The 11,898-nt window shown below is 39.2% G+C and overlaps 1 protein-coding gene across 2 annotated transcripts in view; it reads left to right on the top strand.

Annotated features, from left to right (window-relative positions):
- Positions 1-7,708: 7,708 nt before the first annotated feature.
- IL10RB (interleukin 10 receptor subunit beta) overlaps positions 7,709-11,898 on the top strand; it is a 147,942-nt gene continuing 143,752 nt past the window's right edge. Inside the window, exon 1 of one of the 2 annotated variants that reach the window (XM_069074918.1) lies at positions 7,709-8,002. The gene's annotated coding sequence lies outside the window, so the exon portion shown is untranslated. The remainder of the gene's footprint in view (positions 8,003-11,898) is intronic. The other variant, XM_069074922.1, reaches the window with a different exon arrangement.

Below are 11,898 nucleotides of genomic sequence, written 5' to 3' on the forward strand. Positions count from 1 at the left end.
CTTGCAAGGTCTGACTCCGGATGTGCTAGCTTTCTTCACTCATTTCAATCGTGTCTGATTCTTCATGACCCCATCTGGGTTTTTCTTGGCAAAGACACTGCAGTGGTTTGCCATTTCCTTCTCCAGCTCATTTTACAGATAAAGGAAACTGAGGTAAACTGGGTTAAGTTACTTTCCCAGAGTCACACAGTTACTAAATGTGTAAGCCTAGATTTCCACTCAGGTCTTCCTGACTCAAATCCTGGTGCTCTATCCACTATGCCAATTAGCTGCCTCTCTCAGAGGAAAGAAGGGGGCATTTATAAGAGATATTTAAAAGTAGAAATGACAGAACTTGGCAACAGTTTGGATATGTGGGATAAGATGAAATGAGATATCTACATCACATTTCAAAAAATCTTAAAAAGGAAATTGCCCAGATCTCTTAGAACTAAAGAATCCACTGTTTACTTCCTAAAAGAAATCCAAAAATGAAAACTTCCAGGAATGCTACTGCCAAAATCTAGAGCTGCTAAGTTAAAGAAAAAAATACTACAAGCAGTCCAAAAGAAAGAATTCAAGTACCAGAGAAGCAGTCAGTATGACATACAATTTAGCAGAGATCTTGGCATACAATATTCTAGATGGCAAAAGATATGAGCTTACAATTCAAAATAACTCACCCCAAAAAATGGAGCATAATGCTACAGAGGGAAAAATGTATCTTTAATGAAATAGAAATCCAAACATTCATGATGAAAATGCCGAATGCCAGAGCTACATAGGAACTCTGAGGTTCAAATTCAGAAGTTAAGAGAAACACAAAATATGTTTCATAAAACACATGAAAATAAATATTGACTAGATGGATTAGACAAGGAGGAACTGCTTATATCCAAATATGGGGAGATGATACATGTGTTACCTTTAAATGCTATCATCATAAGGGGTCATAAAGGGAATGTAATTAGGCAAGGCCTGGGAATGGTTCTATTATGTCTTGATCTCAAGAGAAGAACGGAAAGAGAGAGGAAAAGGAATACAGTAGGGGAGTGGAGAGGAAAGTTAGGGGAATTTATCTTATAATCAATGTACAGGGAAATAGGAGGGAAATGAAAGAAGAAAGGAGGGGAATTAGAGGGAGGATAGGATAAGGGAGAAATTAGTCCTAAACAAAACAAACTCTATTCAAGGATATACAAAAATATTTATTATAAAAATGCTCTAAATCACCATTGATTAGAGAAATACAAATCAAAACAACTCTGAAAACATCACACCTATCAGACTGACAGAAATGGAAAATTATAAATGTAGGAGAAGATGTGGGAAAATTGGAACACTAATGCACTGTTGGTGGAGTTGGGAACTGCTCCAACCATTCTGAAGAACAATTTGCAACTATGCCCAAAGGGCTATAAAACTGGGTATACCATTTGATCCAACAATACCACTACTAGATCTGTTTCCCAAAGACATAATACAAATGGAGAAAGAACTGATGTACAAAAATATTTATGGCAGTTCTTTTTTGGTAGCCAAAAATTGGAAACTGAGGAGGATGTCCATTAATTTGAGAATGACTAAACATGTTGTGGTGTATAAATGTAATGGAATACATTTCCATACATTCCATAAGAAATGATGAACAGACAGACTTCAGAAAAACTTGGTAAGACTTACATTAACTGATGTTGAACAAAGTGAGCAGAACCAGGAGAATATTGCACACAGTAACAGAAACGTTGTGTAATGACTAACTTTGATAAATTTAGCTCTTTTCAGCAATGTAAGGATCTAAGACAACTCCAAAGGACTCATGATGAAAAATGCTGTCCACATCAAGAGAAAAAAGAACTATGGAGTCTGAATGCAGATCAAAGCATACTATTTCCTCTCTCGCTCTCTTTTTAATTTGTTTCTTCTTTCTTGAACTTTCTCCCATTGGCACTAATTCTTCTTTACAACATGACTAATGTGAAAATATGTTTAATATGAATATATATGTATATACTATATCAGATTATATGCCATCTCAGGGAGGGAGAGAGGGAGGGAAGGGTGTAATGGGAATGTGAATTTTTAAGATCTTCCCTGCCCCTAGGCTAAAGTGCACCTGGAGCCTGGGGTGGGAGGCTCGTTTTCAGAAGACACTTTTTGATTGGCCAGTGGGTCAAGAAAGTTGTTACATTCTCTGAGCCAGGATAGATACTATCTATATAGTATCTAACTAGATAACGATACATATTTGACTGATTAAAGTAAGCTTGTTAACCCATTTTGAGTTGCTTTCCTTTATCAAAGCAGATCCAAGAACCTGTGGTGGCAGCAACCCTGGGGACGCTGGGGTGCTTGCTGCTACAAATGGGAGAAAATTTAGAACTCAAATTCTTATGGAAGTGAATGTTGAAAACTAAAAATAAATAATTTTAAAAGTCAAATAAAAATATATAAATATGTATTATATCTCTTCTCAGGTGGCAAAGAATGAGAATCTGAGGAAGTACCCATAAATTGGGAAATAGATGAAGAAGTTATGGTACAGGGGTGGAGTCAAGATGGTGGAGCAGAAACAGGACTTCTGCATGACTCTGGCTTCCACCTCCTCCAGTACATGTAAAAAGTGACTCTAACCAAACTTTAGAGCTACAGAATCCACAAAGTGACAGAGAGAAACAAATCTTCCACTGAAGGAAGCCTGGAGGGCCAGGAGGAAGGTTCCATCACAGTGTTCTGGGAGCCAAGCACAGTCCCAACTGAGCCTCGGTTTTAGTCCCAGGGCTGCCCCAACCAGCCACAACTGGAGCGGATTTCATGAGAGTAAATCACCAGCAGCTGTAGCAGTTACAAGACTTCTCAATCCACAAATGCCAAAGACAAAGTAAAAGGTCAGTGTGGAATTTTGTTGGGAACAGGGGGAAGCACGGTCCAGCTGCTGCCCCTGGAGTGAAAAGCAGCGGAAGTGCAGTGGCTGCAATCACTGTCGCGTGGCTGCTTCGGATGCTCCTGGTCTGCAGATTGTAAAGGGATCAAGTGACCATTCAGAGGATAATTACTTTTGCTTTGACCTGCTTGGATCCAGATTGCTGTTTTGGGTGGTATTCCTGGGGTGTGTAACCAGTGAGCCAGAGCATGTGGGGGCTGTAGAGAAGGTGCCTATCTAATAGTTCCAGCAGCTGCAAAAACCCCAGTGATTTAGGACATAGCTCTCTTCATTCTGGAAGCAAAGTCCTACCATGACAAAGAGCTCAAAAGTAAAGTAATTGGCTGCCAATATGAGCAAGCAACAGAAGCATGAACAGATGATAGAATCCTTTTTGGGGGACAAAAAGGATCAAGGACATTGAAGTCAGAACTCCTGCAACAAAAGCCTCCAAGAAAAATATGAATTGGTTACAGGCCATGGAGGAACTCAAGGATTTTGAAAATCAAGTAAGAGAAGTGGAGAAAAAATTGGGAAGAGAAATGAGAATAATGCAAGAAAATCATGAAAAGAAAGTCAACAGCCTGCTAAAGGAGATCCAAAAATACATTGAAGAAAATAACACCTTAAAAAATTGACTAACTCAAATGGCAAGAGTCCCAAAAAGCCAATGAGGAGAAGAATGCTTTAAAAAGCTGAATCTTCCAGATGGAAAAGGAATTTCAAAAACTCACTGAAGAGAATAACCCCTTCAAAATTAGATTGGAGCAACTGGAAGCTAGTGACTTTATGAGAATCAAGATACTACAAAACAGATCCAAACAAATGAATAGAAGGCAATGTGAAATATCTCATTGGAAAAACCACTGACCTGGAAAATAGATCCAGGAGAGATGATTTAAAAATTATTGGTCTACCTGAAAGCCATGATCAAAAAAAAAGAGCCTAGATACCATCTTTCAAGAAATTATCAAGCAAAATTGCCCTGATATTTTAAAAACAGAGGGCAAAATAGAAACTGAAAGAATTCACAGATCACCTCTTGAAAAAGATCCCAAAAAGAAAACTCCTAGGAATATTATAGCCAAATTCCAGAATTCCCAGGTCAAGGAGAAAATACTGTAAGCAGTCAGGAAGAAACAATTTGAGTATTGTGGAAACACAATCAGGATAACACAGGATCTGGCAACTTCTACACTGAGGGATTGAAGGGCTTGGAATATGATATTCTGGAGATCAAAGGAGCTGGGATTAAAGCCAAGAATCACCAACCAGCAAAACTGAGTATAATGCTACAGGGGAAAATATGGTCATTAGATGAAACAGAGGACTTTCAAGCATTCTTCATGAAAAAAACTCAGCTGAACAGAAAATTTGACTTTCAAATACAAAAAGCAAGAGAAGCATGAGAAGGTAAACAGGAAAAAGAAATCATAAGGAAATTATTAAAGTTGAACTATTTACATTCCTACATGGAAAAATGATAATTGTAACTCATAATATTTTTCTCAGTATGGGGATAGCTAAAGGGAATATATATATATATATATATATATATATATATATATATATATATATATGTGTGTGTGTGTGTGTGTGTGTGTGTATGTATAGGAGGATGTATGTGTATATAAATATATGTGAGTGTGGGCATTTGTATGTTCATGTATACATAGACAGAGGGCACAGGATGAGTTGAATGTGAAGGGATGATATCTAAAAAATAAAATTAAGAGGTGAGAGAGGAATATATTGGGAAAAGAAGAAAGGGAGTGATCGAGTAGGGTAAATTATCTCATATAAAAGAGGCAAGAGAAAACTGTTAAAATGGAGGGGAAGAGCAGGAAGGTGAAAGAGAATGGGACAATCTGATTTTTATCAAATTTGGCCTAAGGAGGGAATAACATATACACTCAAGTGCAGGAAAATAGGGAGGTAGGGGATAAGAGGGGGGAGGATAGAAGGGAGGGAAAATTGGGGGAGAGGGTAGTTAGAAGCAAGCACTTTTGAAAAGGGATAAGGTCAAAGGAGAAAAAAGAATAAGTGAGGGGAGGGATAGAATGGAGGGAAATATAGTTGGTCTTTTACAATATAGCTACTATGGAAATGATTTGGGTAACTATACATATACAATCTATATTGAATTGCTTATCTTCCCATGTAAGGAAGTAGTGGGGGCAGGTGAAGAGGGAAGAATGGAAAAAAAATCTGGAACTCAAACTTTTAAAAACAAATGTTTAAAAATTGTTTTTTTACATGCAACTGCGAAATAGTACTGGGGTATGAAAACCCATCTTGCCCTACTAGAAAGTTAGGGGGGTGAAGGAGGAGGATATAAGAGAAAACAGACTGGGGGAAGGTAGGGCATTCAGTATTCTTGAATTCTTTTTTGCCAGGGTGCTTTTTACCCCCAAAACAGTAGGGTATTCAGTAGTCTTGCTATTTTAGGGTAGGGGTAGAGGAAAGGCAGGGAGAGAAAAAAATTGTAACTCAAAATCTTGTGGAAATGAATGTTGAAAACTAAAAATAAATAAATTAAAAATTTGAAAAAATTAACATTAAAAAAACCAAGTTATGGTACATAAATGTGATAGAGTACTAGTGTGTTATAAGAAATTATGAAGGGGACTATTTGAGATAGATCTGAAAATACTTGTATGAACTGATGAAAAGTGAAGAAACAGAAACAGGTGAACTATGTATATAATGACAGCAATATGGCAAAGGCAAATGACTTTGAAAGTCTTAGGAACTCTTATCAGTGTAATGATTAACCATGATTCCATAGGACCAATGAGAAAAAGTGCTACTCCCCTTCTAACAGAGAGGTGAAGGATTCAGAGTGTAGAGTGAGACGAATTTTTTTGGACGTGGTCAATTTGAGAACATTTTAATTAATTATACATGTTTGTAAAAAAATTTTCTTTAGTTCTCAATTAGGAGGAGAGGGTAGAAAAAGGGTGAGAAAGAACATTTTTGCTGATAGAAAATTTTTTAAATCCATTTCCTTTTTTTTTGGAGGGATAAAGACAAGGCAATTGGGGCAGCTACATGGTGCAGTGAATAGAGCCCAGGCTCTGCAGCTGTCAGTAAGGAGAGCAACCACTGTGGAGAAGGAAGTCATCTTCTTTCTCAACTACCAACTGCCACTGACTGAGGGGTAAGTCTGAAAACTAAGAGTAGCATCATCCCCTAATTCACACATCCTGTGTCTAAGCCCAACACCCACTGCCATTTTCCTGGAAAGAAATTCCCTCTTGGAGTCTTTTTGAAATCATCTATTTTCTCATTTTTAACTAAACGATGGAACTCTATTATAGCCATGTACAATAACTTATTTAGCCATTGCTCTCAACCTGTGGCCGTGTCTTGTACTTGTACTTCTCTCCTCTGATGACTGCCATCACTCTGGTGCAGGCCCTCATCACCTCACACCTAGATTATTGACACAACCTGCTGTTGGGTCTGCCTGTCTCAAGTCTCTCCTCCCTCCAACCCATCTTCCATTCAGCTGTCCAAGTGATCTTCCCAAAGCTCAGGTCCAACCATGTCACATACCACCCTCCTCAGGAACCTCCAGTGGCTCCCTCTGTCCTCCAGGATCAAATAGAAAATCCTCTGTTTGGCATTCAAAGTCCTTTATAATCTAGCCTACCAAGCTACCTTTCCTTTTGAGTCTTCTTACCCTTTACAACCCTTCCCATACTCAGCAATCCAATGACACTGACTTCCTTGCTGTTTCTTGAACAAGACAATCTCCCACTTCCCAGGCATTTTCATGGTCTTTCACTCTTGCATGGAATACTCTCTCCTAGTTTTCCTGGATTCATTCAAATCCCAGCTAAAATTTCACCCCCACCTATTCAGTAAGCTCCAGTAGCTTCCTATTACCTGCAGGATAAAAATATAAAAAGCCAGTTTGTTGTTTAAAACCCTTCTTAAACTGGTCCCTCCCGATACCTTACATCCAAGTACTGTGCAATACTGATTGAGGGGGTGGCTAGGCTGCGCAGTGAATAGAGCACCAGCCCTAGTCAGGAGGACCTGAGTTCAAATATGAACTCAGACACAACACTTGCTAGCCGTGTGACTCGGGCAAGTCACTTAACCCCAATTGCGCTGCCCTCCCCCTCCAAAAAGCCAAAAAAAAAAAATAGTGACATAGACCTGCTGAACGTGCACAAGACACTCCAAGTTCCCACTCCGACATTTTCACTTGCTGGCCCCTTGCTTAGAATGTTGTCCTTTCACGACTCAACCTTCTAGATTTCTTCAAGTCCCAGATAAAGTCCCATCTTCTACGAGAAACCTCAATGCATTCCCTCTATTCTCTCTATCTCCAATGTATCTTGTATATATCTTGTTCGAGCATCTCCTCCCCTGTTAGACCCTGGACTGCTTGAGATCAGAGCCTGTCTTTTGCCTTTTTTGTGTGTAGCAGAGGTCGGCACAGCATCTGGCACATAAATATTTGACTGACGAAGTGACCAATGAGTTCTCTTCCAGCTCCACTCACATGAAACTCTGTAGGACCTCATTCTTCCCTTCCCACTCCTAGTACTCTAAATAGATCTGCAAGGAGAGTTTTCCCCTCATCCCCAGAGAGGGATTAATTCAAAAAAATATTCTGTAGTGCACTGCACGCATTTTATGAGCGTCCCAGAGCACTGCTCTGTCCCTCCACGTGGGGGCTCAATGCACATTCTTTAAAGAATAGCTTCGCGGTCACCGTTTCTTTCCCCGCCCCTCTCATACCCCGACTCCACCTCCCCACCCCCTCCCTCAGCCTGACTTCTCTTTCGTCCGCCCTCGGTCCCTTGGGATTTTCCTTTCTTGAGCAAGCTGAGGTGAATTGAGTCTGGGAAAAGCATTCCGAAGGAGGCTTTAGTTCACTTTCTAAGATCAGGATACGTGATCCTTCCTCGCTGCGTGCTCCACAGCCTTTCTCTCTCCCGTGGACTCCTCCTGCAGCGCCCCCCCCCCCAACCCCTTTCCCGGTCCCCACCTCCGCTTCCCACGCATCCCTGACACCCCGAGGAGCGCAGAAAGCTGGCGGAGGTTACGATGCAACCTGTATCGTCGAGAGTCTGCGCTGCAAAGGTAAACCTATGGCTGCATTTTCTTTTGGGGTGGACTAAGGGAAAGGACGCTCATCTAATACAACCTCATTTTAAAGATAAGGCCGGAAGTTGTGATTCGAATCTAAGATATCAGTGGGGAAATACAGACCCCTCTCCTCTCCCTCAGATAATCTGTAAGCAATTAAACTCCTATATATTAAGGTCATTATTAAACCAGACACTTGCTGGGCCAGAAAGCAACAACCCACCCCACCTCGACAAATATCTGCCCTCAGGGGCTTTGCATTGTAACGGGAGAGTCTATGACCAAAAAAACAGACTTATGATAGGAGATAAGTTTGTACTTTGTAGGTAGAATGGGAATGTACTTGCAGCCAAGCGACTTGGGAAAGGCCTCCAAAAGGTGGCATTTGATCTGAGCCTTCAAGAAAAATTAAGGATTTTAAGAGAAACAAGTGACGAAGTGGGGAGCATTCCCAACATAGCATCGAGACAGGACTTCCCGGAACTGGAGTGATGAAAGTGAATTCGGGCTGCTTTCTAATCCAGCCGGTACGCGGAGGAGTACCTCACCATCGCCACAAAAACATATCCAACTATAATGTTCGTCGATTTTCTGCTTGGGGAGACCTCCGAGGAAAGGGGACTTTACCAGAGTCAACCCGGTTCAATTTCGGGTGACTGCTCTAATTTTTAGCGAGTTTTTCTTGATATAAAATCTAAATTTACCCCTTGGCAGCTTTTAGTCATTTTTCTTTCGTAGTTTCAGTATGGTCTTGTTCAATTTTCTTCTTTTTTTTTTTCTGGAAATAGTATTTTTTATTTGTTCCAATTACATGTAAAGATAGTTTTCAGCATTCATTTTTTTAAAAAATTTTGAATTCCAATTTTTTTTCCCCTCCCTCCCATTCTCGTTCCCCAAGAAGGTAAGCAATCTGATATAGGTTGTACATGTGTAATCATGCATATTACCACATTAGTCATGTGAAAGAAAAAACAGAACAAAAGGGAAAGGTCATGAAAAACAAAACACTGTGAAAATAGTAGCTTTGATCTGCATTCAGACTCTGTAATTCTTTCTCTGGATGTGGATAACATTTTCCATCATGAGTCTTTTGGAATTGTCTTGGATCATTGTATTGCTATGAAGAGCTTAGACACAGTTGATCACTGCACAGTGTTGCTCTTAGGGTGTTCAATGTTCTCCTGGTTCTGCTCATGTTGATGTAAGTCTTTCCAAGTTTTTCTGAAATCTTCATGCTCATCATTTCTTATAGGACAGTAGTATTCCATGACATTCATATACCACAGCTTGTTCAGTCATTCCCCAATTGATGGGATGCCCTCAATTTCCAGTTCTTTGCCACCACAAAAAGAGCTGCTATAAATGTTTTTGTATATGTAGGTCTTTTCCCCCTTTTTATGATATCTTTAGGATACAGACCTAATAGTGGTATTGCTGGATCAAAAGGTTTGCACAGTTTTATAGCCCTTTGGGCATAGTTCCCAATTGCTCTCCAAAATGGTCAGATCAGTTCACAAATACACCAACATTGCATTCGTCTCCCAAATTTCCAACATCTATCATTTTCCTTTTCTGCCATATTAGCCCCTCTGATAGGTTTGGGGTGCCACCTCAGAGTTATTTTAATCTATATTTCTCTAATCAATAATGATTTAGAGCATTTTTTTTTCATGTGATTGTAGATAGCTTTAATTTCATCTGAAAATTATTTGTCCTTTGACTATCAAATGAGGAATGACTTGTATTCTTATAAATTTGACTCATTTCTCTATATATTTAAGAAATGAGGACTTTATCAGAAATATTTGCTGTAAAAAAATTGTTTCCTTTCTGCTTTCCTTCTAATCTTGGTTGCACTGGTTTTGTTTGTGCAAAATCTTTTTAATTTAACAAAATCAAAATTACCCATTTTGCATTTCATGATATTCTCTATTTCTTGTTTGGTCATAAATTCTCCCCTTTCTCCATAGATGTAACAGGTAAACTGTTAGTTGGTCTATGCCTAGTTTCTGCCATATTGCTTTACAATTTTCCCAGCAGTTTTTGTCAAATAGTGAGTTCTTATCCCAGAAGCTGGAGCCTATAGGTTCATCAAACAGTACATTACTGTAGTCTTTGACTGCTGTGTCTTGTGTACCTAATCTATTCCACTGATCTACCATTCTATTTCTTAACCAGTACCAAATAGTTTCCATGATTGCTGCTTTACAATATAGTTTTACATCTGGTATGGCCAGACCACCTTCCTTTACATTTTTTTTCTTTAATTACCTTGATATTTTGTTTTTCCAGATAAATTTAGTTATTATTTTTTCTTTTGTTTTTCCAGATAAATTTAGTTATTTTTTCTAGTTCTATAAAATAATTTTTTGGTAGTTTGGTATGGCACTGAATAAGCAAATTAAATTCATTTAGGTAGAATTCTCATTTTTAGGGTTAGCTAGGTGGCAAAGTGGATAGCACACCAGCCATGAAGTCAGGAGGACCTGACTTCAAATCCAGCCTCAGACTCTTAACACTTACTAATTGTGTGACCCTAGACAAGTCACTTAACTCCAATTACCTCACCAAAAAAAAAATGCCATTTTTGTTATATTAGCACAACCTACCCATGAGCAATTGACATTTTTCCAGTTGTTTAGATCTTTGAATTGACAGCTATCATACAACTTATTTAAAAAAAATCAGAGTAGCCTCCATTCAAAGGAGCATAATGTTCAAAATAGTTATTTTCATTTAATTTCCAGGAGCTACAGTTTAGAAGTGAAATTAATAAACTGGAGAGCCCTGAAAGAAGGGCACTGAGAATTGAGATCTGCCATATAAGGAAGGAATTTGGGAGTATTAAACTTGAAGAAAGAAAATTTAGGGTGAACATGAGAGCTGTATACAGGTACTTAAAGAACTGTCATCTGTCACCTAAAATTAATAACCAACAACTTTTGGTTATTGACCGAGGTTAATTTTGTTTTTACTAATAATCTATAAACATTTAAGTGACTACAATGTGCTGGACACTGTGCTAGGTAGGATCTAAGGGGGGAAAGTACATAAATGAGATAATTTCTGTCCTCAAGGAGTTTCCAGAGAGGCCATAGTAGATGGAGCACAGAATTTGGAATCAGGAAGACCTGAGTTTGAATCTCACCACAAAAACTTACTAGCTCTGTGACACTGGACATGTTACTTAACCTCTCTCCTCATAATTTCCTCATCTATAAAATAAACGGCCATAGACATATGTACCTCACTAGTCAACCATGTATCCACCTCTACATCAAACCCTCATTCTTTTCCTTCTGTGCTATAATTCATGATCTCATTATCCTTCCCCCATTTAATTATTATCACTATTCTGATGGTTCTTCAATCTAACTATCCTGCCCCAATCTCTCTACTGACCTCCACTCTCACATTCCCAACTGACTTTCAGACATCTTGAAATCAATATGTCCAAAATGGAACTCATCATCTCCCTTCACTTTTACTGTAGAGGGCAACACCATACTCCCAGTTCCTCAGGCTGGCAACCTAGGAGTCATTCTGGCTTCTTAACTGTCTCTCACCTCTCCCCATATCCCTTCTGTCGCTAAGTTCTGTCAATTTCATCTTTGCAGTATGTCTCATATATGTTCCCTTTTCTCATCACCTCATACATGGATTTATTGCAATAACCTGCTGGTGGGTCAGCCTGCCTCAAGTCTGTCCCCATTCCAGTTCATCCTCTATTTAGTCACTGAAGAGGTTTTCCTAAAGTACTGATAGAGTCTCTCTGTCTCTCTCTCTGTCTCTCTGTCTCTGTCTCTCTCTCTCTCTCTGTCTCTCTGTCTCTGTCTCTGTCTCTCTCTGTCTCTCTGTCTCTCTGTCTCTGTCTCTCTCTCTCTCTCTCT

The sequence above is a fragment of the Petaurus breviceps genome, unplaced genomic scaffold (genome assembly GCF_028583685.1).
Source record: "Petaurus breviceps papuanus isolate PSGF00001 unplaced genomic scaffold, PetGlider_PUasm1.0 90897, whole genome shotgun sequence".
NCBI classification, from domain to species: Eukaryota; Metazoa; Chordata; class Mammalia; order Diprotodontia; family Petauridae; genus Petaurus; species Petaurus breviceps.